At 42.2% G+C, this 27,080-nt stretch overlaps 1 long non-coding RNA gene across 1 annotated transcript; it reads right to left on the bottom strand.

Moving 5' to 3' along the window:
- Positions 1 to 1,813: 1,813 nt before the first annotated feature.
- LOC140476752 (uncharacterized) lies at positions 1,814 to 26,604 on the bottom strand. The gene is made up of 3 exons (XR_011960590.1): positions 26,485 to 26,604; positions 5,694 to 5,760; positions 1,814 to 1,995 (listed from the first exon to the last, which is right to left on the bottom strand). It is a non-coding gene; the product is annotated as an uncharacterized lncRNA (long non-coding RNA).
- Positions 26,605 to 27,080: the final 476 nt, after the last annotated feature.

Below are 27,080 nucleotides of genomic sequence, written 5' to 3'. Positions count from 1 at the left end.
GAAGTTGCTGGGAGCCAGACACCACCCATGCTCCCTGCTGCCTCCTCTCCCTGTGATTCCCATCTCAGATCACTCACCTCTCCATAAATCATTAACTTGACTCCTGGGTCCTCCAGTGCTTCTTTCAACCACGGCTGTCTCCTTGACACTGCTGAGTGTGACCATTCTCTAATTAGGCACCAACTCTCACTGAGCAGCCCCTCTACTCTGGAGTCTTAATTCCAGTTGAAGGCTTACCACTGGCCTTGCCAATGCCTGAAGGGGTTGCCATATCTACCTGGAAGAGGCTGCTGAGGCCCCTATGGTCTTGACCAGGTTCTGTCATGTGAGTGAGGGATTGAGAGAAAGATGCAGTAAATGGGGAGGGTGGGAATGAGTGAAAAAGGAAATATAGAGTGGAGGAAGAAGGGAAATCTACATAACTGGGAGCGAGTTTAACAGAAGCTGTATTAAGAGAGGGACATACACAAATGAGAGAAGGGAACTGGGGAGACAGAGAAACATGAACTCAGAGAGAATTAGGAACATTCAAATTGGTGAAGAGAGAGAGAAAACAAGTAACACAAAATTGGACGGGGAGGAGAAAGTGAGAAAAATTCCAAGCTAAGAGGGTAAGAGCGAAATACAAACTGGGGAAAGGTAACAGAAATTAGAATGGATGTTTGCACAGCCCTTGCTGTGATGGATGCTTATTATCTGTGTGGTAGTGTTGGAATCAGTCATGACGTTTCAGTGCTTGTCCCATATAACAGGATCACCTCTGAGTCTGAACTTCAATAGTGTGCTATTAGAGTTTGCCTGGTATGAGTTTAATTTCTTATATTTTTGTGATATATTATCAAAGATTAAAATATTACAAAAACTTCAATCAGAAGCTGCTTATATTGACGATGTGTCTTATTGTGATTGAGAACATAGAAATGTCATGGAGGTAGTTTTAATTTGACTTTTACACATCCTCAAATCTTTCTTTTCTTGCATGCTGATTTATGAACTTTATCATTCATTAAACTGTGAAAGAAAATGTCAAGTATTTTATTCAGAACTTGGTGATGGATACTAAAGTGAGTATAATGACATTCACAAGCAATAGGCAAATGCCATGTGATCAATGTCACATGATCAATTTGCCAGTAAAACATCAAACCAATGTTACTCATGTCTGTAGCCACACCCATCAACAAGGATCAAATACTTGTATCAAGTATCAAATGAAACTACAAATTTTGTGTTTTCAGATGGGCACACAATTTGATGACTTATTTAGAATTTTAATTTGTTGTGAGTTAGAAGAGTGAATGCCGAGCTCTGAATCTAAACAAAGGAGATTACATTCAAATACAGCGCAGCCAAAAAGAAAAGGCTAAGCTTGGGTGTGAATTATTTTTGGGCTAATTACAGAATTTACCATGACATCACAGCCCCATTACTGTAAATAAATTATTTCTTGCCTCCTGTTTGTATAGGTTTTAGTGTAGCTGGGATTAAAATGCCTTCTGTTCATGTTCAGAACAACAGCTGTTTATCCCACAGGGCCTAAGGCTCATTTCAACAGTGCAAATGGAGCAAAAAAAACCAAAGGAGGATTCTGAAGAAAGGTTTCTAGATCTGAAATGTTAACTCTGCTTTTTCTCTGCATATGCTGCCAGATCTGCTGCATTTTTCCAGCGATTTCCCTTTGTCTGCAAAAGGAGCAAGAGCAAGTGCATCTGCTCTGTTCAATTGTAGGACATTGGAGAAACCAATAAAAAGACCATCCGACCTCAGAAAATGGCTGAAGATTGATTGAAAATTTTATTTATGTGAAGCTGGGATGAGGATCATTCAACTGCCAGCTCAAATATTAATTTGAGACTAATTGCTGTCATATTTTACACACGAATACTAGACCAATGATCTTGATAATAAGTCCAGTTTTTCAACTCTTCAACAATGCATTCTGCTGTTCTGGTTGTCTTTTGGTCACTAGATGTTGCCAATAATCACATTTTAGGCCTGTAAAGACAAAAACACTTTTACTTAATAATGTTCATTCTGTCTTGTATGATAAGAATAGGTTTAGGCTGGTGCTGATTCAAGTTATATGACTATTACTGTAGCAATGAATATGGCCCCAAGAACACTTACAAATAAAATCTAGTTTCTAGCTACTTAAAGACAATACAACAATATATCACTCCTACAATTATTTATAAGACACACTCTTATTTTGTTTCTTGTGTCAAGAAACATTTCTTGTTTGCTCAAATTTTACTTAACAAACCTATTAATGAGGATAGGGTTTTTCTTTAACTATCATGTTATTTTGAAATTTTCTGTGAAAGCTATATATAACCGTCTTACTTTGAATATTATTAATTAGATAGCACAGGCACATGGGGCTGAATGGCCTCCTTCTGTAGCAATGTTACGCAATGATTGAAATTCACTGTGGGAAAGAGAAGCACTTGGCAGTGAATGTACTATTACAAGCTGAATGTCTATTCTGCACAGCCATAATGATTTGTTTGTTTTTGCTGACAATGGCATCTTCTTTGCTTTTGTTTTAAATATCTGCCTTTGACAAAAATATCACTGGATTTTGGTCTTTGCTTTTTTTAATTATCCAAGTGATAGGAGTAAACAAAGAAAATGGGTTTAACTTAAGCAAAGTGATCAGACTTTATATCAGAAGCAATTTATTTAAAAAAGGTATCTTAAGGGCAACATGAAACAATTAAGTATTTTGATCTTTCAATAATGATGCCAAAATCATGAATCCATTTAATGATTGCTGAAAGCCATGAATCAAATCTTTAGCTTCCTCCAATAACTTCGTTTGAGGCATTAATTCCCTTAACATACACCGAAAATCCTGGAGAAACTCAGCACATCTTTCCACATCTGATCTGTGGAAAGAGAAACAGAATTAATGTTTCCAAACTGATATGATTTTTCTTCAGAACTAAAAGGGATTGGAAAATGATTTTTTAATATACTTTATATTAAAATATGTAATATACTTTATATTAAATTATATGTAATAGTTTTTAATATACAAGGCAGAAGAGGGGAGTAAGGAATATATTCCAGTGAAAAACACAAAGGTTAACGAGGGAAAAAAAGATGTAAAATGGGTGTGCATTAAGGAGTGAAAGGGAGAAAATCCATCTTCTCAACAGAGAGCAAAGTGAACAAGACAAGACAAGGCTATAGGGGCGTGAGGAGAGAATGCAGGGAAAATGGATGACAGACTTCATGTAGCCAGGCTGTGAAGTTGTGAAATTCAATATTGAGTTATAGAGCCTGTAAAGTGGCTAAGTGGAAAATGAGGTGTTGTTCTTCAAACTGGCAATGTGCTGCAAGGAAATCAGTTCTCTTGCTGTGATCTTTTTTAATGTAGCAAATAATGCATTTCTGTAAATACCTACCATCTTATGTGGAAATGATTATGGATGTGATAATCTAGCAGCTCCAACTATGAAAGAACTAAGTAACAATGTGAAAATTAAGCAATGAACTCAGCAAGTCAGGGTTGAAATTTCTATTTTTGATCAGGAAATAGTGAGATGCTTGGTCTAACCATTGAAATGTTAATAGGATCGCAGGAATACATTTGCTTAATGCATTAAATTGCTGAGAAATCAGTTTAATATTCAGGCATGGAAATAACATCCACTTTCAATGCCCCCACACTAATGTTTTCTTAAGACTGCTATTTAGATAATAAGACCCTTAATAAACATTAATGTGAAAATGTCTCTTCAATATTGTGTTGAGAAACTACATGAGTGCAAGATCTGGGGTGTGAAAGGAGCAGATGAATTTTGGGGTGTTGCTTATTGGGAATAAAATGGCCCTTGAGTTTTATATATTGTTCTATATGCTTTGTAAAACAAGATATAATGTTGGGTTTGGAGTTATGCAAGGACAATTCTCTGATGTGTGAGTGGTACATTGCTCAATTACATTGCTGGATTATCAATGATGTCCTCAGGAGTAGGTTTAATGAAAGAATACTTTGAGGTGTTGCTGAAAAGGTGTCATGCAAAATGCAGGCTTGTTTCCTTGCCCTGAATCAGTTGTAAACTCTTTAGAAATGTGAACATAATATTTTGGGAAATGTGCAAAACGAAGTCTTAAAAACATACAATTGGCTCTAGGTCAGCCAGGAATTCAGTGGTTGAGGTTTTCTCATAGTCAGCAGTGATGCTGCCAGATCATTTCTTTAACATAGTGCACACTTTTTTGATGAATGTAACAAGGTCCAGTACAGCCTCATTGTATCATGTTGCGACCGGGTGGGATTTGCAATTTCTTACAGTTCCACATAGGTTACTCGAAATCAAGATGAGGAGGGCTGGACTAACTCCTTTCTTCACCTACCTCATAACAAACAAGGCTGGTATCAAAAAGGTTGATTTTTTCATAAGATATATTTCTACCAGATTAATTTACGTTTTTGAAAGAGCTAATTTAACCAGGCTTTCTTGAGTTAACAGATGGGTGAATTTATTAGTTACTAAATGTGGGAAGAAATAATAATGTTAACATGCTTACACTTAGATTATGAGTAAGAAGTTATTCCAAAAACAGATAATGTTTCAAAAATATGCATACAGATCCATCTCTGAGTCATTCAGGAAGAATAGATATTAGAACATTGGGGCTGTTTCCGTGAATGTCACCAGTGGGCATTGTTGGTGGGTGAACAATTGATTTTGACACTCTTGGTATTGCAGGTTGATTGAACTTCCATCATCCTGGTTCCTTTTGATAATTGCTGCTGGCAACACTCAGGGTGTAGGATGACTTTGCCTTTCTTTAGCTGCATTGCATGCGCATTTAATGGCAGTTCTCAAAGCTATGACCTTCAGAGCACACTAGTCTACACACTAGGATGTTAGGGAACAAAAACTCAGAGACCAGAGTTGAACTTGGCTTTTAACTCTTTGATTTTATATATCCCAAAAACACAAAACACAAATGTCTGCAGGAGATGGCCTCCTGCTAAGAGGAGTTTGGGTAGTCAGCCTTTCATTATTTCTTCCTTTTTAGTCTTTCCATTTGAAACTTCCCTGACTGTGCACTGGTGTGATATCTATGAATCCACACAGGACTCTGAGTTCACAGTCAACTCTTGGCTGTAACAGTCCTCTTTCAAAAAACAGACTTCGGATTTAAACTTTCCATATGTCCATAAGTACTTGAGGTTGTGATCCATCGTTATGAAAGCAGTGATAGATCTGTTCTGCAAAAAGAAGTCAGGAGCAATAGCACAGTAGTGCTTCAAATTTCTTTTGGAGGAGTGAAACAGCCTCTGTGTTTTTAACTTAGGAAGCAGTTCTGGTGTGACTCTTCAATTTATGAAACTATTTTTAAACTATAGACCCTTAGTGTTTGGTTTCATTTTAATAATGTTGATGAAAGAATACCTATGGAGGGGAGGGTGGAAGGAAAATTGTATTTCCTTAGCTAAGCCCCATGACATAAATTTGGAAGCACAAAGTCTTTTTCCAAATATTATATCACTTTCTTGTACCCTGGTTCACAGGTTTACAAAAGAAAAGTGCTTCTGTTTTCTAGTTTCCCTACTTGCACTTCTTTTCTGCCATTTACTTTCAGAGAAACATGGATCCAGCACATTCAGTACAAAAGACCCCTAAGGTATGTAATCAACTATCTAATTAGCTGACCTTTCAGACAACACTTACCCTCTGTCAGAAATGCCTCAGGAACATCTTACTGATGAAGTTAGAGTGTCACTCCTGGCTCCTGTATCTGGACAAAGCAACAATAGGATGTAGACAAGAAAGCAACCTGCTCCAAATCAGCAAGCAACATTCATACTAGCTCTGACACATGACATTCAGGAAGAAGATCCTATAACACTCACTGTGTGACACATCAAAGTCACATGCAGAGTGTGGATGGCTGTTCAGCAAAACCTCTTGTCAGCACAGGATCATGACTTACAGGGGGGTCTTGGCCTCAGTTTGTTCTTTCACCTTTTCTTAAACTGTACACTCAAAACATCTATTCACCTTATTCAGCCTATTGAAACTGAACTAATTCCAGCAGGAATTCAATCTGATGCCCAGCATTCTTTTTGTTACAATGTCTTATTTATAGAAAAAATAGAATAATTTATCAGTTTGTAAGGCAACGCATCTTAGGAGATGGAGGAGGTAAATCCTCCAGAAATAAATCCAGTCACATGTGCACCTTACCCTTTCAACAAAGGGAGTTATTGCTTTTACTATAAAAAATAATAGTAGATTTTCCTTTCTCTTGACTACATTTCAGTCATGTATTTGGTTTATCTGTACAGATGATGACTGTTCATTGTGGAACAATTATATTTATTTCTAATCCAAGCACAGCCACTGGGGAGTTGGAGGCCTATAGTCAAGGAGGAGGTAGTTACAAGTGAATGATGGTGGAAAGGGGATCCAAGATAAGAAGGAAGAGATGTTGGCAGCCAGAGTGGGGAAGGGTCTCAGAGCGCAACCCCTTTGCTAATGCCATGTCCCCTGATCAGCACCAAGTGTCTTAAACAATAGATGCCACTTCAAGCCTGTATGCAAACATGCCACATTTTATTATTGTGCTTCCTATGTGGAGAGTCCCCTGCCTGCTGCTGGGGTAATATGAGTGACAACAAGATGAGAGGGCCTTAAAAGGGCATTATTTGCCCACTCTGGGCACTCAGTTGGAGGTGAGCAGAAACATCATAAACAGGCTTCCTGTCATTGACTTAACTGGGACTGAGGTGATAATTTGATAGGGACCCCTCTCATTAACCTCCCGACTAACTAACTGTCCAACTGCAGCAGATGAGCCTTGAACCCAAGCCTTCATGCCATTGGTAGGGACGGTATTGATGCACCAGAAGAGCTGTTATGCAACTATAGCCACTTAATCTCAACTGCTTCAATTTTGCTAACATATCTATTTTGGGGTATATTATCAAAAGTCTTTTGAAAGTCTCTAGATACATCAACAGAATAAATCTCATCAGCCCTTTTTGTTGCTTCATCAAAGACCTCAATCAACTTAGTCAAACATGATTTACCTCTTGCATTTACTTTATTTATTTGTAATTTTTTTCTCAAGTGCTAATTGTCTCAAGAAAGGTTTCTTCAGCATTGATGTTAGCTCAGCTTTCTTTGGGTATGAAATTAATGGATTTATCGAGCCAGCAACAAAAAGGGAAACTGAAGTGGTTAGGTTGACATAATCAGGCTTTTCAAAATTCCTCCTGTGAAGTACATTTTAAAATGTTTTGACTTGAATGACTTTGGTGAAGTCTTTAAAATGATGAGTTCTTAAAGAAAGGTGTGTACTGATGCCACAAAACAAGTCTCTAAAGTAATCAAGATTAAAATACCAATGGCCTAAGCATTGGTGTTGTGACCCTGTAGACTATCAGTGATAAGCAATTCATTTATCCATCTATGACACTAATAAACACCGGACAGCTTGTCAGTTAACCAGTAATGAGTCCTTTCAGGCTGTGAGCAAGGAGAAGTAGAAAGAAAAGAAAGGGATGTTGCAGAATAAGAGCTTTGAGGACAAATAAAATGTTCTAATTCAGTTAATTCATTTAAAACAAAATGCATTGATAATTATTGATGAAGGGAAATAAGACTTTTAGAGATATTAATAGATCTGTAGGATTCATTAACATGACATTTCAACAAACAGACAGCCCAAAGATCATGAAACAAGCTTTTGTATTCCATTGGCATCAGGTCATTAAAAACGTGAAGGGAAATTTAAGGTTAAGTATTGAAGCATTTATATGGAAGAAAGACTCGTTTACATTGCATTGAGTGATCCTTTGTCTGTCTGCTCCTTCTTCCAAAGATGCCCTTTTTTTCTCACAGAGGGTTCATTCTATTCTTCCTTCACCATCACTATCTGCTGTTGGAAGTTCTGCTATGCATTTCCTGTCTGCAGCTTGCTCTCCACCTATTTAACACAGCATTCTGTGACCAGTCACTAAGCAATTCATGATTAGCAGATTCACTTGTACCATAAAGGCTAGACAGTTCAAAACTACATTACTGGCAATGTTCTCTTCTTGCATTACTGTTCTGGGCAAAAGGCAAGTGTCGGAGTAATATCTAGCATTTGTTCAAGAGGAGCTGGTTGTTCTCTATTAGTATCTTCCAAAGGACCCAACCTGTCTGGTGGATCACCCACTTTGGGGCCTGAGTGGTCAGGGTTCCAGGGATAGTATCATCAGCACTTCTTGCTTCAGTTGCCGTCTTCCAACAGTTAACCTTGTACCATTTTCCTAGGTGGGAGTAGGCCTACCCTTACTGGATGAACTCTGTGGATTCATAACACACAGGTCACTACAGGATTCTGCCTTCCTCCCTGACACCACTTTATTCAAGTCATTGTATACCAACACCTCAAGTTTTGCGTAACACTGAGTGAACTGCTTGCCTCCATATCATCCACCAGATTTCTGACCTCAGAAAACTCCCCTTCATGAACCATTCGCTGAGGCTGCCCCTAACTAAGTATTCAACAACATAGGTCTTCATGACTACCTGAGCCCAGCTGCTTCATGCTGCTGTGTGGTCTAGAGTTCCCTCAATTTTGACACCTGATATTCCAATTTCAGTGGAATACCCTTGCACCAATTGGAAGGTCAGTCCTTCAGCTTTGTGATTAGCCAATGTCTTTATTCTCAACATTTATCTCTCAGCCCTCTTAGATAGCATATCAAATGGCTGGCATAGCCTCATATGATGCTCAGCATCAGCCTGGCCGTCTCTATCAGAAGGTGTGGTCAACCCAAGGGGATGATCCATGTGAAGGACTGGGTCTCACGCAAAGAAGACAGAGTGTGGAGATGGGCTCATGGATGAGTGTGGGGTGCTATTAGAAGCTGAACTCAGCTCCAGGAAGTACTCAGGCCATTCGCATTAACCATCAGGAGGCAAAGTACATTAGATCCAATTACCAGAAATATATGATTGGATTTGAAGACACAGACATCCCAAAGATCATGATGAGGGGTTCTGTCTTCCGCTGGCATCAGGTCATTACAAACATTAAGGGAAATAAAGGCAAAAAAGGAAGTATTTGCCGTATTGCATGGAATGAAGCCTGTGGTTTACAATGGGCTAAGGCATCCTTTGTGTGTCTGTTTCTTCTTCTTTCCTTTTAAGAAAGCCATTCTTTATCACAAAGACTCTGTTTGACTGCTCCTGTTACCCTCACTCATCACTGCAACTGGAAGTCATGGCAAAACTATTTGAGCTCCCCTTCTCAGTACTCTCCCTCACTGTCATCATCCATTGCTGAAGTTTACTGGAGGTCTCAATACAATTCTGAAGGCGGAGGCAAAACGTTTTCAAAAGGGGCAGTGCAGTAAAGCAAGGGCAGAAATGATCTCATGTGGAAGGGGTGTGCATGATGGAAAGCACGCTATCTTCAAGGGAGTGGGGAACTGCAGAGAGCAGAGAATTACCACTTCAGACATAAGTACCTCACATGCCAGGGTTTGTGTGGGAAGGGCAGTCAGATGTAGTTGAATGTAGACAAATTTGGTGGGAGCTTAGGGGAAGTGTGAAGCCTGTGGGTTAACTGAGTGGGCCTTTAGGAAGGGGATGTGGATATTTTGTGGAAATGTATTTGAGGGTTTGTCAGCACATTCAGACTGAGGCTGGAAGCCCCTGGCAGAGGAATGCTTACTGTCACCTTCCATTGTGCTGCAAACTGAAGGTGCACAACAGGAAGAAATAGAACAAAGAACAAAGAACAAAGAAAATTTACAGCCCAGGAACAGGCCCTTCGGCCGTCCAAGCCTGAGCCAATCCAAATGTACTGTCTAAACCTGTCACCCAATTCCTAAGCATTGGTATCCCTCTGCTCTCCACCTACTCATGCATCTGTCCAGACGCATCTTCAATGAATCTACCGTGCCTGCCTCTACCACCTCTGCTGGAAAAGCGTTCCAAACGCCCACCACCCTCTGTGTGAAGTACTTGCCGCGTGTATCCCCCTTAAACTTTCCACCTCTCACCTTGAATGCATGACCTCTCGTTATTGAATCCTTCACCCTGGGAAAAAGCTTGTCTCTATCCACCCTGTCTATACCCTTCATGATTTTGTAAACCTCAATCAGGTCCCCCCTCAATTTCTGTTTTTCTAGTGAAAATAAACCTAACCTACTCAACCTCTCTTCATAGCTAGCACCTTCCATACCAGGCAACATCCTCATAAACCTTCTCTGCATCCTTTCCAAAGCGTCCACATCCTTTTGGTAATGCGGCGACCAGAACTGTACACAGTATTCTAAATGTGGCCGAACCAATGTCTTGTACAATTTTAACATGACTTACCAGCTCTTATACTCAATACCCCGTCCAATGAAGGCAAGCATACTATATGCCTTCTTGACCACTCTATCCACCTGTGCAGCAACCTTCAGGGTACAATGGACCTGCACTCCCAGATCTCTCTGCCCATCAACTTTTCCCAAGGCTCTTCCATTCATTGTATAATTTGATCTAGAATTAGACTTGCCTAAATGCATCACCTCACATTTGTCTGGTTTGAAAGCCATCTGCCACAGTTCCGCCCAATTCTCCAGTCTATCTATATCCTCCTGTATTCTCTAACAGTCTCCTATGTTTTCTGCTATTCCACCAATCTTTGTGTCATCTGCAAACTTGCTGATCATACCAATAGTGCCCTCTTCTAGATCATTTATGTATATTATAAACAACAATGGCCTCAGTACTGACTCCTGTGGAACACCACTGGTCACCTTTCTCCATTTTGAGAAACTCCCTTCAACTACTACTCTCTGTCTCTTGTTGCTCAACCACCTAGCTAGAATGCCCTGCACACCATGTGACCTCACTTTATCCATCAGTCTACAGTGGAAACCTTATCAAACACCTTACTAAAGTCCATGTATATGACATCAACAGCCCTCCCTTCATCTAACAACTTGGTCACTTCCTCAAAGAACTCTATTAAGTTGGTAAGGCATGATCTCTCCCACACAAAACCATGTTGTCTATCACTGATAAGCTCATTCTTTTCTAAATATAAATAGATCCGATCTCTCAGTACCCTCTCCAGCAACTTCCCCACCACTGACGTCAGGCTCACTGGTCTGTAGTTATCCGGAATATCCCTACTACCCTTCTTGTACAGGGAGGCAACATGAGCAGCCTTCCAGTCCTCCGGCACCTCACATGTATTTAAGGATGCCACAAAGATATCTGTCAGGGCCCTAGCTATGTCCTCTCTCGCCTCCCTCAGCAACCTTGGATAGATCCCATCCGGTCCTGGTGATTTGTCCACCTTAATAACCTCTAGCATACCCAACACATCTTCCCTACTTATGCCAATGTGATCCAGACTAATCAAACTTCTATCTCTAATCTCAAGATTCATCATGTTCCTCTCCTCAGTGAACACTGATGCAAAGTAATCATTCAGAATCTCACCCATTCTCTCAGGTTCAGCACAAAGCCTTCCTTCATTATCTTTTAGTGGACTGATCCTTTCTCTAGTTACTCGATTGCTTCTTATATAAGAATAACATGCTTTGGGATTTTCCTTAATTCTGCTTGCTAAAGCTATTTCATGACCCACTTGATTCCTTGTTTAAGACTTGTCCTAATCTTCCGATATTCCTCCAGGGCCCATTCTGTTCTTAGCTGCCTCGACTTTATGTACGCTTCCCTTTTACTCTTGGCTAGTGGTACAATTTCTCCTGTCATCCACAGTTCACAAACCTTGCCCTTCCTATTCTTTGACTTCAACGGGACATGCCTATCCTGAGCAACCATTAACCTATTTTTGAAAGCCTCCCACAACTCAAATGTGGACTTCCCTTCAAATAGCTGTGTCCAATGCACATTTCCCAGCTCCTGTCTAATTTTGATATAATTGGCCTTGGCCCAGTTTAGTACTCTTCCCTTAGGACCACTCTCGTCTTTATCTACGAGTATTCTAAAACTTACAGAATTGTGGTCACTGTTCCCAAAGAAATCCCCCACCGCAACTTCTACCACTTGTCCTGGCTCATTCCCCAGTACCAGGTCCAATATGGCCCCTTCCCTCATCGGACTATTGACATACTGCTCTAGAAAATTCTCCTGGACGCTTCGTACAAATTCTACTCCATCCAGACCTCTGACGCTAAGTATATCCCTGTCAATGTTGGGATAATTAAAATCTCCTATCACACTACCTCTACATCTATTCATAACCTGTTTACCTATTTGTTCTTCTACCTCACACTCACTGTTGGGAGGTCTGTAATACAGCCCCAACAATGTAACTGTACCCTTCTTATTTTTCAGCTCCACCCATAATGCCTTACTACCCAAGACCACCATAGTGTCCTTCTTTTGCACAGCCACGATATCGTCCCTGACCAGCAATGCAACTCCACACCCTCTTTTACTTCCCTCCCTGTCCTGTCTGAAGCGCCTATATCCTGGAATATTTAGATGCCGATCATCATGCCCTTCCTTCAACCAAGTCTCTGTGATGGCAATAATGTCGTACTCCCAGGCACCAATCCAAGCCCTACGTTCATCTGCTTTACACACTCTACTCCTTGCATTAAAGTAGATGCATTTCAGGCCACCAGTTCTTTTGCGCTCACCTGCTCTTTGTCTATTCTTCCCTTCATTAATGTTATCTTCATAATTCTTACAGTCTCCAGTCTCCACCTCACTGCCTACTTGTTTTCTCTTCTGGTTCCCAGTCCCCTGCCACATTAGTTTAAAACCTCCCCAACAGCAGTAGCAAACCCCCCCCCCCCCCCCCCAAGGACATTGGTTCTGGTCTGGTTCTGATGTAGACCGTCCCTTTTGTAATAGTCCCACCTTCCCCAAAACTGGTCCAAATGTCCAACAAATCTGAACCCTTCCCTCCTACACCATCTCTCAAGCCACGTGTTCATCCTGCCTACCTTTTTCATTTCTACACTGGCTAGCACGTGGCACTGGTAGTAATCCCGAGATCACCTTTGAGGTCCTCCCCTTTAACTTCTCTCCTAGCTCCCTGAACTCTTCTTTCAGGACCTCATCTCACTTTCTAATTATATCGTTGGCGCCTTTGTGCACCAAGACAACTGGCTGTTCACCCTTCCCTTTTAGGCTGCAAGAACACTTACAGCAGGCAGAGTAAGTGATGAAACCCGTGAAGGAGGAGCTTCACCACACTTTTAAAGGGAATAATATAAGTTACCATGTCCTTGGTCCTGAGGTTGGGTGATGGAGGACAGGAGGACAGGTGTACGTGTCTTTGCACCAGGTGCAGAGGGTTCAGGATCTGGGTCTCCATGGCAACTGCCAACCTTCCATGGAGGCAACCAGACAATCACAGGATACACTAGCTCCTGCAGCCTCTGAATTTCATCACCTCCCATATACATGTCTGCTGTTCTGTTCCTCCCTGTGTCTGTGGATGAAATTCATAATCAGCTACCCCATAGGGTTTCCAGTCCTTCCTGAGGGTGAGCTGGTTCGAGGTCTTTGGGAGTCCTCTGAGTGCCAGCGGCCAGGGGCATTTCTTCCTCAGCCACTTGTGAAGCTGGGATTTGCTCAGCAGATTGGGCTCCCACGCTCACAAGCCTAACATTCGCATCGAGGTGTCAGTATGTGAGCCGATGGGGGAGCACAGGAAGCAGCCTTGCCGATGCTTCCTCTGAAGTCTCAATCATGAAGAACTCTCTCATAAAATCAACACAACTCAGACTTCGCCAAAAATATGTAAGGTTCACTCTTTGTATTTCCCTTCACAGATGAAGGCACCAGAGATCTTCCTGAAATAATTAGACCTAACGGTCTAGTGACAGTGTGGAACTGAAATAAACTGGTATTAGTCAAAAAGTGGTACTGGTAAAATTAATGGGACTGAAAGTTGAAAACTCCCTGGGACCTTCAATGTACAGTGTAGAAAGCAATGACTACAGAGATTGTAGAAGAATTAGTGGTCATTTTTCAACATTTTATGAAATATATGTGAATTGGGGTAATATGTTAGTATGGATTGAAGATTGAGTGTTAGTAGACAGAAAGCAGAGCGTAGGCATAAATTCTTGGGTTGGCAGGCTGTTACCAATGCCTGAGCCACAGATGTTTACAATCTTTGTTGATGATTTGCATGTGGGACCAGTTGTAATATTTCTAAATTTACAGATGAATTAAAGGGAATGTGAGTTGTGAGGAGCGTGCAGAAAGACTTCCAGCAGATCTAGACAGGCCAATAATGGGCCAGAATATGTCAAAAACAATACAATATGGATATGTGTGAGGTTATCCACTTAGAGTCATAAAGATGTACAGCACAGAAGCAGACCCTTCAGTCCAACTAGTCCATGTTGACCAGATGTCCTAACCTAATGTTGTCCCAGTTACCAACACTTGGCCAATATCTTTCTAAACCCTTCCTATTCATGTACACATCCAGATGTCTTTTAAATATTATGATTTTACCAGCCTCCACCACTTCCTCTGGCATCTCATTCCATATGTGCACCACCCTCTGAGTGAAAAAGTTGCCCCTTAGGTCCTTTTTAAATCTTTTCCCTCTCACCATAAACCTATGCCCTCTAGTTCTGGACTCCCCCACCTCAGGGAAAAGACTTGTCTATTTATCCCATCCATGCTCCTCATGATTTTGCAAACCTCTGTAAGATCACCCCTCAATCTCAGATGCTCCAGGGAAAACAGCCCTAGCCTATTCCAGCCTCTCCTGTAACTCAAATCCTCCAACCCTAGCAACTTGGGGAGGAGGAATGAATGCCTTCAGTATGACATAAATGTGAGAGATTGGCAAGTGTTAATGTCCAAAGGGACTTAGGTGTTCTTGTTCATAAGTCTCTGAAAGCTAGCATGCAGGTACGGTATGCAATTCAGAAGGTTAACCTTTATTGCAAGAGAGTTGAGTAAAAAAACAAAGAAGTCCTGCCTCAGTTGATTAGAATAATGGTGAGACTGCACCTGGAGTATGATATGCATTGCTGATCCTGTTGTTTAAGGAAGGGTATACTTGATGTTGTGTCAAGATGTTACTCTGCAACCTTTCCTCAGCTTGCAGAAGAGGCACAAAGAGGGAGATATCCTAGAATCAATATGGAAAATTCCCCTCTGATCCACAAGAAATCAAGGCACTTTCAGAAGAATACATCAACTGTCTTCATATGTTGTCAACTCAAGAGGCAGCTTATGGTGTCTGCTCAGGGTTGCAAGTTTCTGCAGTGACTCCCCAGGGGAGACTGATTAACAAGTTTAGATTTCATGGAATACAGGGAGAACTAGCCATTTGGATACAGAACTGGCTCAAAGGTAGAAGACAGAGAGTGGTGAAAGGTTGCTTTTCAGACTGGAGGCCTGTGATCAGTGGAGTCCCGCAAGGATTGGTGCTACGTCCACTGCTTTTCGTCATTTATATAAATGATGTGGATGTGAGCATAAGAGGTGTAGTTAGTAAGTTTGCAGGTGATACCAAAATTGGAGGTGTAGTGGACAGTGAAGAAGGTTACCGCAGTTATAGCAAGATCTTGATCAGATAGGCCAAAGGGCTGAGGAGTGGCAGATGAAGTTTAATTTAGCTAAATGCAAGATGCTGCATTTTGGGAAAGAAAATCTTAGCTGTGTTTTTCCACTTAATGGTAAGATCCTAGGGAGTGTTGCTGAACATAGAAACCTAGGAGTGCAGGTTCATAGCTCCTGAAAAGTAGAGTGGCAGGTAGATAGGATAGTGAAGAAGGCATTTGGTATGCTTTGCTTTATTGGTCAGAGTATTGAGTACAGGAGTTGGGAGGTCATGTTGTGGCTGTACTGGACATTTGGTTAAGCCATTTTTGGAATATTGTATGCAGTTCTGGTCTCCTTCCTATCGGAAAGATGTTGTGAAATTTGAAGGAGTTCAGAAAAGATTTACAAGGATGTTGCCAGAGTTGGAGGATTTGAGCTATAGGGGGAGGTTCAATAGGCTGGGGCTGTTTTCCATGGAGCGTTGGAGGCTGAGGGGTGACCTTATAGAGGTTTATAAATCATGAGAGGCATGGATTGGATTAATAGACAAAGTCTTTTGCCTGGGGTCGGGGAGTCCAGAACTAGAGGGCATAGGTTTAAGTTGAGGGGGAAAGATATAAAAGAGACCTAAGGAGCAATGTTTTCACACAGAGGGTGGTACGTGTATGGAATGAGCTGCCAGAGGAAGTGGTGGAGGCTGGAACAGTTACAGCATTTAAGAGGCATTTGGATGGGTATATGAATAGGAAGGGTTTGGAGGGATATGGGCCAGGTGCTGGCAGGTGGGACTAGATTGGGTTGGAATATCTGGTCGGCATGGACAGGTTGGACCGAAGGGTCTGTTTCCATGGTGTACATCTCTATGATTCTATGACTTTATATGGGGATAACATGGGAATATAGTGTTGAGGCAGATGATCAGCCATAGTAAGCAATTAGGTAAAAATAATGACTGCAGATGCTGGAAACCAGATTCTGGATTAGTGGTGCTAGAAGAGCACAGCAGTTCAGGCAGCATCTAAGTAGCTCCGAAATCGACGTTTTGGGCAAAAGCCCTTCATCAGGAATAAAGGCAGTGAGCCTGAAGCGTGGAGAGATAAGCTAGAGGAGGGTGGGAGTGGGGAGAAAGTAGCATAGAGTACAATGGGTGAGTGGGGAGGGGATGAAGGTGATAGGTCAAGGAGGAGAGGGTGGAGTGGATAGGTGGGAAAGAAGATAGGCAGGTAGGACAAGTCCGGACAAGTTATGGGGACAGTTACTGAGCTGGAAGTTTAGAACTAGGATGAGGTGGGGGAAGGGGAAATGAGGAAACTGTTGAAGTCCACATTGATGCCCTGGGGTTGAAGTGTTCCAAGGTGGAAGATGAGGCGTTCTTCCTTCAGGCGTCTGGTGGTGAGGGAGCAGCGGTGAAGGAGGCCCAGGACCTCCATGTCCTTGGCAGAGTGGGAGGGGGAATTGAAATGTTGGGCCACGGGGCGGTGTGGTTGATTGGTGCGGGTGTCCCGGAGATGTTCCCTAAAGTGCTCTGCTAGGAGGCGCCCAGTCTCCCCAATGTTGAGGAGACCACATTGGGAGCAACGGATACAATAAATGATATTAGTGGATGTGCAAATAAAACTTTGATGGATGTGGAAGGCTCCTTTAGGGCCTTGGATAGAGGTGAGGGAGGAGGTGTGGGCACAGGTTTTACAGTTCCCGCAGTGGCAGGGGAAAGTGCCAGGATTGGAGGGTGGGTTGTTTGGGGGCGTGGACCTGACCAGGTAGTCGCGGAGGGAACGGTCTTTGCGGAAGGTGGAAAGGGGTGGGGAGGGAAATATATCCCTGGTAGTGGGGTCTGTTTGGAGGTGGCGGAAATGTCGGCGGATGATTTGGTTTATGCGAAGGTTGGTAGGGTGGAAGGTGAGCACCAGGGGCGTTCTGTCCTTGTTACGGTTGGAGGGGTGGTGTCTGAGGGCGGAGGTGCGGGATGTGGACGAGATGCGTTGGAGGGCATTTTAACCACATGGGAAGGGAAATTGCAGTCTCTAAAGAAGGAGGCCATCTGGTGTGTTCTGTGGTGGAATTGGTCCTCCTGGGAGCAGATCCGGCGGAGGCGGAGGAATTGGGAATACGGGATGGCATCTTTGCAAGAGGTAGGGTGGGAAGAGGTGTAATCCAGGTAGCTGTGGGACTCGGTGTGTTTGTAAAAAATGTCAGTGTCAAGTTGGTCGTCATTAATGGAGATGGAGAGGTCCAGGAAGGGGAGGGAGGTGTCAGAGATGGTCCAGGTAAATTCAAGGTCAGGGTGGAATGTGTTGGTTAAGTTGATGAATTGCTCAACCTCCTCGCGGGAGCACGAGGTGGCACCAATGCAGTCATCAATGTAGCGGAGGAAAAGGTGGGGAGTGGTGCCGGTGTAATTACGGAAGATCAACTGCTCTACGTAGCCAGGCATAGCCAGGCAAAGAGACAGGCATAGCTGGGGCCCATACGTGTGCCCATGGCTACCCCTTTGGTCTGGAGGAAGTGGGATGATTCAAAGGAGAAATATTAAGGGTGAGGACCAGTTTGGCCAAACGAATGAGAGTGTCGGTGGAAGGGTACTGTTGGGGACGTCTGGAGAGGAAAAAACGGAGGGCTTAGAGGCCCTGGTCATGGCAGATGGACGTGTAGAGGGATTGGATATCCATGGTGAAGATGAGGCGTTGGGGGCGAGGGAAACGGAAGTCTTGGAGGAGGTGGAGGGCATGGGTGGTGTCTCGAACGTATGTGGGGAGTTCCTGGACTAGGGGGGATAGGACAGTGTTGAGGTAGGTAGAGATGAGTTCAGTGGGGCAGGAGCATGCTGAGACAATGGGTTGGCCAGGGTGGTCAGGTTCGTGGATCTTGGAAAGGAGGTAGAACCGGGCAGTGTGGCGTTCCCGGACTGTGAGGTTGAAGCGCATACAATGATAACTCTATTTTTAAAGTGCAACTGGGCTGTGGTAGCAGTGGTGGTAGGAGGTCTTTTTGATGGAGAGGGCATTTTGTCCAAAATTGGACGCAGAACAAGACATCTTACCGCACTGATGTTGGGTGGTGCTAATAAGGCTGTAATAGAAAAGTGAACCTGGACATCATCAACATAGTTGATCCCCTATCTCTGGATGACGTCATCAAGGGGTAACTAGGTGAAGATGGCTTGCTGGGGGGCAGAGAGCAAATGGAGGCCCTCGTGTGTTTTCGGAAGTGGCAGTGTAGAGAGGAAAGAATAACAATTGCTGAAAATGTTTTGGTTATAATTTCATGGGTAAAGAGCAGAACCAAGTGAACGGTTGCCCCAGTAAAGGTAAATAATCAAAAAAGAAGAGAAGGATGGTACAATGGAAAATGGAGAATTTCAGAGATTAAATAATAAACAGGACATGTTCTGTTGCTCTTTTTTCCCAACAGAAGAAGCAATTGTGATTGATTTTAGGTAATTATATTTAGTGCAATAGTCATAGTGTCATAAAGATATACAGCACGGAAACAAATCCTTCAGATCAACCAGTCCCTGCTGACCAATAATCCCAAACTAAACTAGTGCCACCTGCCTGTGCTTGGCCAATATCCCTCTAAACATTTCTTATTTATGTACTTACCTAAATGTTTTATGAACATTGTAACTATACCCACATCCACTACTTCCTCTGGAAGTTCATTCCACACATGAACCACATTGTGTTAAAAAATTGCACTCCATGACTTTTTAAAATCTTTCTCCTTTCACCTTAAAAACATGTCCCCAGTCTTAAAATCCACCACCTGGGAAAAGGACATTCCTCTTATCTATACCCCTTATTATTTTATGCACCTCCATAAAATCACCTCTCAACTGTCTATGCTCCAGTGAAAAAAGCCCCAGTCTATCCAGCCTCTCCTTACAGCTCAAACTCTCTATTCCAGCAACATCTTGGAAAATCTTTTCTGAATCTTCTCCAGCTTAATAATATTCTTCCTGCAGCACTGAGACCAGAACTGGACACAGTACTCCAGAACAGGCCTCACTAATGTCCTGCATAACCTCATAACGTCACAAATTCAACTTGTATAATGCCCTAACTCCTATGTTTAAAGGTCTGAACATGAAGGCAAGCATGCTTAACGCTTTCTTAACTATCTTAGTTATATTTGATGCAAACTTCAAAGAATTATGTACCTGAACCCTTAGGTCTTTCTGTTCTAAAACACTATCCAAGGCTCGACCATTAATTGTACATGTCATGGCTTTATTTGTTTTACAAAAATGCAATACCACACGTTTATTCAAATTAACTCTACCTGCCATTCTTCAGCTCACTGACCCAATTGACCAAGATCTCTCTGTAATCTTAGATAACTTTCTTCACTGTCCACTATACCACCAATCTTAGTGTCCTCCGCAAACTTACTAACCATTTTTTTAATGTTCTCATCCAAGTCATTTACATAAATGACAAACAAAAGTGGACCCAGAACCAATCACTGTTGTACACTGCTGGTGACAGACCTTCAATCTGTAAAACAACTCACAATCACTCTCTCTCCTACTGATAAGTCAATTTTGTATCCAGTTGGCAAGCTCACCCTGAATTCCATGTGATCTAACTTTAATAATTAGTCTAACATCTAGAACCTTGTCAAAGGCTTTACTAAAGTCCAAGTATACAATGACTACTGTAGTTAATTTTAAAACTTCATAGAAGAACCTTGCTTTATTTGTTCTTTGGGATGATTAAATGAATTTCAGGCAATACATGTGTGATCATCTGAGGGTTTAATCTCTCAATGGGTCAGCAAACTATGAGATCAAAGACTGAAGCACTTCTCCATCATCAGAAGCCTTTTCGCCCAGATTTGTGGTAAGAGTATTGGTGAGGCTATCAGTGATGGAATAAACTGGATAACAACTAACAGGTCCAGAGGTTCACAGTTAAAATTAGAAATCTTCAAATTACTGTCCAGGTTGACTGTTCTGTCACAAGCTGCAATATACTAATATCTTAACAACAGATTCAATATTGAAGTACATAAAGGACGTGAATTTCTGGTTAGTAAACCCTCAAAAAAGCCACAAAACCTTAGCGGTTGCCTGTTCAAATGCAAGTGATTTTGTAACAATGTGGTAAGTCTTGATTATTGCCAAGAGAATCCTGGAAGTTTAATTTTTGAAGTGTGGGATTCATGTGGCACAGGGCACCTCCAAAAGGCAGCAATGCTGAAAAGGTTCTCCCATTACTTTAAACTTTTGTTCCAAAGTCCAGGAAAATTCTGTGTGCATTTGTAAATGTTATGAACCATACTTCCTATTCATTTGCTATTGATCTCAATGAGCCATTTAATAAATATTAAGAACTGTTCACTTTTCCAGCTCTGGCCTATCGTGCATTACCCTTCCCACAGCCCATCATTGACAACTTCTCTTCAGCCATTTAGGTCTGAGACTCTCAAATTGCTTCTCTTACACCCCAATACCTCTACAGCCTCCTTTATGACATTTCTTAAAACTCAAATTCTTCCATTAAGCTTTGGATCAGACTTCATAGCAATAGGATAAGCAAGATTTTAATATTTTGGAAACACAAGATGGGCAATTGTTTATTCAAAAGTAATTGTAAGGTTGTTAATTTAAGTGGCACAAGTTCCCATTTGATATACTTGCGAAATAGGCAGGAAGTGACCACCGAGGCAACTTCACTAATACCAGGACTGTCTCTGTCTCAAAAAAAACTTTACATAAAGCAGGCTGAGAGAGGAGAAAAGAGGCTGAAACGTGAGCCCTTTTGACCCCCACTTTTGTATGAATTTTGTCCTGGCCAGCTTGGAGTGTGCACTGCCAGGGGTGAAGCAAGGTCAATTTTCGTTAAACCCAACCCCTGAGCTTGCCCCCAGTCCAATCGCATTCCCTGGTGATCAGGGCATGTGGTGTTTTCTATTTCTCTCTAGCTCCACTTCTTAAGCAAAAAAGGCAAAGAAAATTTCATTGATTAGCTAGGCTGCTTTGTACCTTTTAACAATTATTTTTATTAATAAGCCTTTTTAACTTTCCAATTTATTACTTTGGCACTTATTGCCCTGAAATTAATGTTTACTGTGGACTGTTGTTACCTTTCCTAAATTTGTTCAGCAGTCCCCTGAGTGGCCCCATGATGTGATAGTCCCGAGGTAGAAGCTTCTCTACAATTTTGAGGAATATTCGAGCAGGCTCAATGTTTGTCCTATTTACTATGGTCCTGTGAATATTGCTTTCTGTGGCTTGGGCATTAGCTTTTATCTAGTTATGCCCTGAGAAGCACCTTATATAAAACACTAATAAAAACAGCTTTCACTTATATATTGTAGAATTTGTTTGAGACGTTGACAGGGTATTTATACAGGATTTCCTGGCCACTAATAAGAATGCATTGCAGATCCTTTGGGACTCAGTGACCTTCCTGCCTGAATTAAAAATGTGTACTCTGCAAAGTGAACCTGCATGCCAGGAGAGTATTAATCAAATCCACCCCGTGTTATCGAAGCTGTAATTTAATATATCGTGTAGAAGCATACCCTTTGCTTTACGATCTTTGTTTCTGATGTCAACAGATGCAACACATGGATAATAGCAATGGCAGTGATTCACATAAAGATATGCTTTCAGTATTGGAGCCCAAAATAATATTGATTTCAATTGTATTGCCCAACAGGGTAAGATTTCAGTTTTTGCATAATTCAAAACCTATTGTGGTGAAATTGTACATGTACTTTCAATTGACTTGAGGTGTTTTGTATTTTTGTTCAACAATTGATTTATTTTCTCAACTTCTAATTTGTGCATCAATTCACAACACTCTTGCCCACCAGATCAAACTAACCTTTACCTTTGTGGATTGTTCAAGGTGGCGACAGAGTAGGATCCTCCTGTTGGAGGTCCTCTGCTCTGCCTGTTCTTGCTCTTTCGTTATCTTTCTCTCTTTTTTCTTCTTCTCTCACCTCAGCACAGGAGGTGAATACTGGTGTAGCAACAGGCTCCGGCTGCAAGCCCCCAGAACAATGAGCCCTGGTACAGCACTTGGGCAGTGAGCCCCAGAGCACAATGGAGAAGCAGCCCCAGTACAGGCTTGGGCAGTGTGGCCCAGAGCACTATGGGGAAGCAGCCACGGTACTGCACTTGGGCAGTGAGCCCCAAAGCACTATGGGGAAGCAGCCCCAGTACTGCGCTTGAGCAGTGAACCCCAAAGCACTATGGGGAAGCAGCCCCAGTACTGTGCTTGGGCAGTGAGCACCAGAGCACTATGGGGAAGCAGCCCCAGTACCAGCTTGGGCAGTGAGCCCCAAAGCACTATGGGGAAGCAGCCCCAGTACAGGTTTGGGCAGTGAGCCCCAGAGCACTATGGAGAAGCAGCCCCGGTACTGCACTTGGGCAATGAGTCCCAAAGCACTATGGGGAAGCAGCCCCAATACAGGCTTGGGTTGTGAGCCCCAGAGCACAATGGGGAAGCAGCCCTAGTACAAGCTTGGGTAGTGAGCCCCAGAGCATGATGGGGAAGCAGCCCCAGTACAGGATTGGGCAGTGAGCCCCAAAGCACTTTGGGGAAGCAGCCTCAGTACTGCACTTGGGTAGCGAGCCCTAGAACACAATGGGGAAGCAACCCCGATGGTGTGCTTGGACAGTGAGCCCCAGAGCACCCTGGGTAGCAGCCCCAGTACTGCGCTTGGGCAGCGAGGCCCAGAGCACTCTGGGGAAGCAGCCCCGGTACTGTGCTTGGGTAGTGAGCCCCAGAGCACTATGGGGAAGCAGCCCTGGAGCATTGCACATGCAGCGAGTCCCAGGCGGAGATTGACATGGGGGAGGCAGTCTTGGCACTTTACCTTGGAGCAGCTGAGTGCCAGTACCGAGCGGTCTGGGGCTTGGAGCGGAGTGGAGATGGCTGTCGGACTGGGACCTGGCACAGGCGTTCAGACCACGTGCGGAGTCCCTGCACTGAGCTGTTACACTGTAATGTCTATTTGAAATTTCCTATATTACTGTATGGTCAACTCTTTAATGTTGTCCTATTTTTAACTTACTTTTCAATTCTAAGTAATGCAGCTACTTTTATGCCTCTACCATTTCCAAGAATTGTACCGAGGTACTTGTACATAAGATGTTGTAATAAGAAGGTGGTCATTGTAAAAGATTTTCACTGTGCTTATACCATGGAGTACATGTGACAATAAAATTGTCCCTAAGTGAGTTAAAAGTCATTAATGTGCTATGTTAAGTGAAGTTTCAAAACATCATTCATCATTTATAATAGTTCAATCCATCCTGACATGTTGCCGGTAATAGTCATTGAAGGACAATATTAAACATAATCAGTTTCCACCCCTAGTGATTTATAACTTATTCTAGTTCAGAAGGCATTTTCCTTTCATTCATTCATGGGATATTGTCAATGCTGAACATTTATATTCCATCTCCAACTGTCCTTGAGAATGTGATAGAGTATGTACCTTATGTTACATTCTTCTAATTTCCAGTAGAATCCTAGAGTCATAGAGATATACAGCATGGAAACATAAATCTTTCCTGGACCCTTTCAAGTTTAACATATTTCCTAGAGAAGGGAAACCAGAATTGAATGCAGTATTCCGAAACTGGCCTAGCCAAAACATCATTCATCATATCGCTGAAACTCAAAATGTAATGGCTTTTACTTTGTTTTCCTTTGTTTACCATATTTACCCAAGGTCTTATAAATTGATTCATAGCTCCTTGAAAGTGGAGTTGCAGGTAAGTAGGATAATGAAAAAGGTGTTTGGTATGCTCGCCTTTATTGGTCAGAGCATTGAGTATAGGAATTGGGAGCTGTACAGGACATTGGTTCAGCCAGTTTTGGAATATTGTGTTCAATTCTGGTCTCCCTCCTATTGGAAGGATGTTGTGAAACTCGAAAAGAAAGATTTATGAGGATGTTGCCAGGGTTAGAGGCTTTGAGCTAAAGGGAGAAGCTGAATAGACTTGGGCCAATTTACCTCAAGCATGAGAGACTGAGGGGTGACCTGTTAAAAGTTTATAAGATCATGAGGGGCATGGATAAGCTGAATAGCGAAGATCTTTACCCCTGGGTGGGGGAGTCCAAAACTAGAGGGCATAGGTTTCAGGTGAGGGGTGTTGTGAGGAAAATCACCAGTCTCGGAGTCAGAATCTGGATTCAATGACAGAGTTTATTGTACAAAGAAACTGGAGCTCCAGGGAGAGAGAGAGAGAGACATCTGGTAGCATGCTGTTAGCCGTGAGCCTTCTCTCACCCTGGGAGCACATGTCACGATATTTTATACATTTCATGTTACAATGGTCCAAATATTGAGTCCTTGTTTGTGCAGTATGGTTTGTTTACAGAAAACATTACAGAGTCATTGTCAGTTTCAGGGGAATGTTACAGAATCATCGTCAGTTTCAGCAGCTACGCAGAAGTCCATTGCGGCAATAATTGGTGGTGATCGTTCTTCCTGAGAAGGAAGATCGTTTTCCATTACTGCAAATCTAAGGTATTAACACTTGTATACAAGCAGTCTCAGGTAGGGGGTTAACATTTCTATTGAAGGTGGTGGCTGGACTCAGACACTTTGGCGGGCAGTAGACGTTACTGATGTCTATTCTCTCCTCACCCGCCTTAAACTAATTATCTTTGTTCTGTGTCTATTGTGTTGGTATCCTGTTGGCCTCAGGCAGTGTCTGTGTATGCTTCGCTGTACTTTCCCATGTAATAGTTCAGCGGCCATCTTGTGTACTAAGTGACTAACTTATGGCTCAGTGGCCATCTTGTGGCTGTGACCAACTTATGGCTCATCTTGTGTCTGTGTGCCCTGTGTCAGCATGCCCCGTGTCAACTCCCACTTCAGGGGGAAAAGACATAAAAGATACTTAATTTGCAACCTTTTGTGCAGAGCTTGGTCCATGTATAGAACGAGCTGCCAGAGGAAGTGGTGGAGGCTGGTACAATTACAACATTTAAAAGGCATCTGGATGAGTATATGAATAGGATGGGTTTAGAGGGATATGGGCTAAATGCTGGCAAATGGTACTAGATTTATATAGGATATCTAGTCGGCATAGAGAGGTTGGATAAAAGGATTCCGTGCTGTATGACTCCATGACTCTACGAAAATACGTAGTTCTCTTTTCAGAATGTAATCAAAGCCACGTTTTGGGGTCAGCATTCAAACTAGTCTGATCCACCATACCATTCTAAATGATAATGTTAGAATCCCTACTATGTGAAAGCAGACTATTTGACCCATCAAGTCCACACTGACTCTCTGAAGAGCATCCCATCCAGACCCATCACTGGATTTATCCCTGCATTTCCCAAAACTAATCTACCAGTCTGCACACTACAGGCAATTTAGCATGGCCAATCCATCTAACCTGCACATCTTTGGACTGTGGGAGGAAACTGGTGCAGCCAAAGGAAACCCACACAATCAGGGAGAATGTACACACTCCACATAGACAATTGCCTGGGCTGGAGTTGAACCCAGGTCCCCAGTGCTGTGAGGCAGCCGTGCCACCCTAAACAGAACAAGGAATTAATGCAAATATACTCAATCATAAATTGCAGCTTTTATAATTATTTGGAATAAGGTAATACAAAATCATGCAGTACTCTGTCTCTGTGCAGCTTTCTCCAGTACTGCAAAAATTCCAGGCCATTCTTCAAGCAGCTCTGTGCAGTGTGCAATGTTCAGTCAAATGTATCATAAACAGAAGGAATGTTGCAAATTGAAAAAGGCTCAGGTTTTCATGTACAAGAATAATAAGCCCATAGAAAGCAGAGAGCAAAGCCGTGGATGTGAAAGTTGAATGCGACAATGGTCATTGTATTCAGAGGAACACTGTGCCAGCTTCCAGAGTATGGATATTTATGTAGCAGGTTAATTGTACTGGAGACTGGTGTCCTTTATCAGTTCAGAAAAGACTGTTTAAAAGCAAATGTGGATACTGGGGTAGAGATTAATGAACATGTACCTCATGGGGAGCAACGGCATTTTCCTTTCTGTTCTCCTCAAAAACTGTTCTCCTGCCTTCACATTTAGGAATGCTATGGCTTTCCCCATCCGATGCATCTTGGAGACTGCTATTGAAATAACAGCTGGGAACAAGATGGTTGTAACAAAAATTATTACAGCCCAATCAAGATGAAGATGAAACAGATGCACAATTATACCTTGTACGATACTACCAACAATGATATTTGGTTTGAATTTAATGTGAACAATTTCTGATGCTTCACTGAGCTTTGCAACATGTCTCCAATAATAGGAGCACTTTTCTATGTCACAAGGTGGGGTGCAGCATGAACTCTGTTTCTGAATATCAGTCACACATTTTCAAAAAGGTTGTGCATTGTTGTGATATTCAAAAATGATATTTAACACTTAATCCATCTTTTGAGGTATACCCAGCATAGTTCATGGAACATAGAATGTACAGGGCAAAACATTGAACATATTGGAAAGATATGGGAAAGATCTCCATTTTGTGCAATAATGTAAAACACATGAGTGTGTAGACAATTTTTCAACTCTTCCATAGAGGTTAAGATCTATCTCATATTTTTTCTA

Source organism: Chiloscyllium punctatum, chromosome 5 (assembly GCF_047496795.1).
Source record: "Chiloscyllium punctatum isolate Juve2018m chromosome 5, sChiPun1.3, whole genome shotgun sequence".
In the NCBI taxonomy this organism is placed as follows: domain Eukaryota; kingdom Metazoa; phylum Chordata; class Chondrichthyes; order Orectolobiformes; family Hemiscylliidae; genus Chiloscyllium; species Chiloscyllium punctatum.
This window is presented reverse-complemented; position numbering and strand designations above follow the sequence as displayed.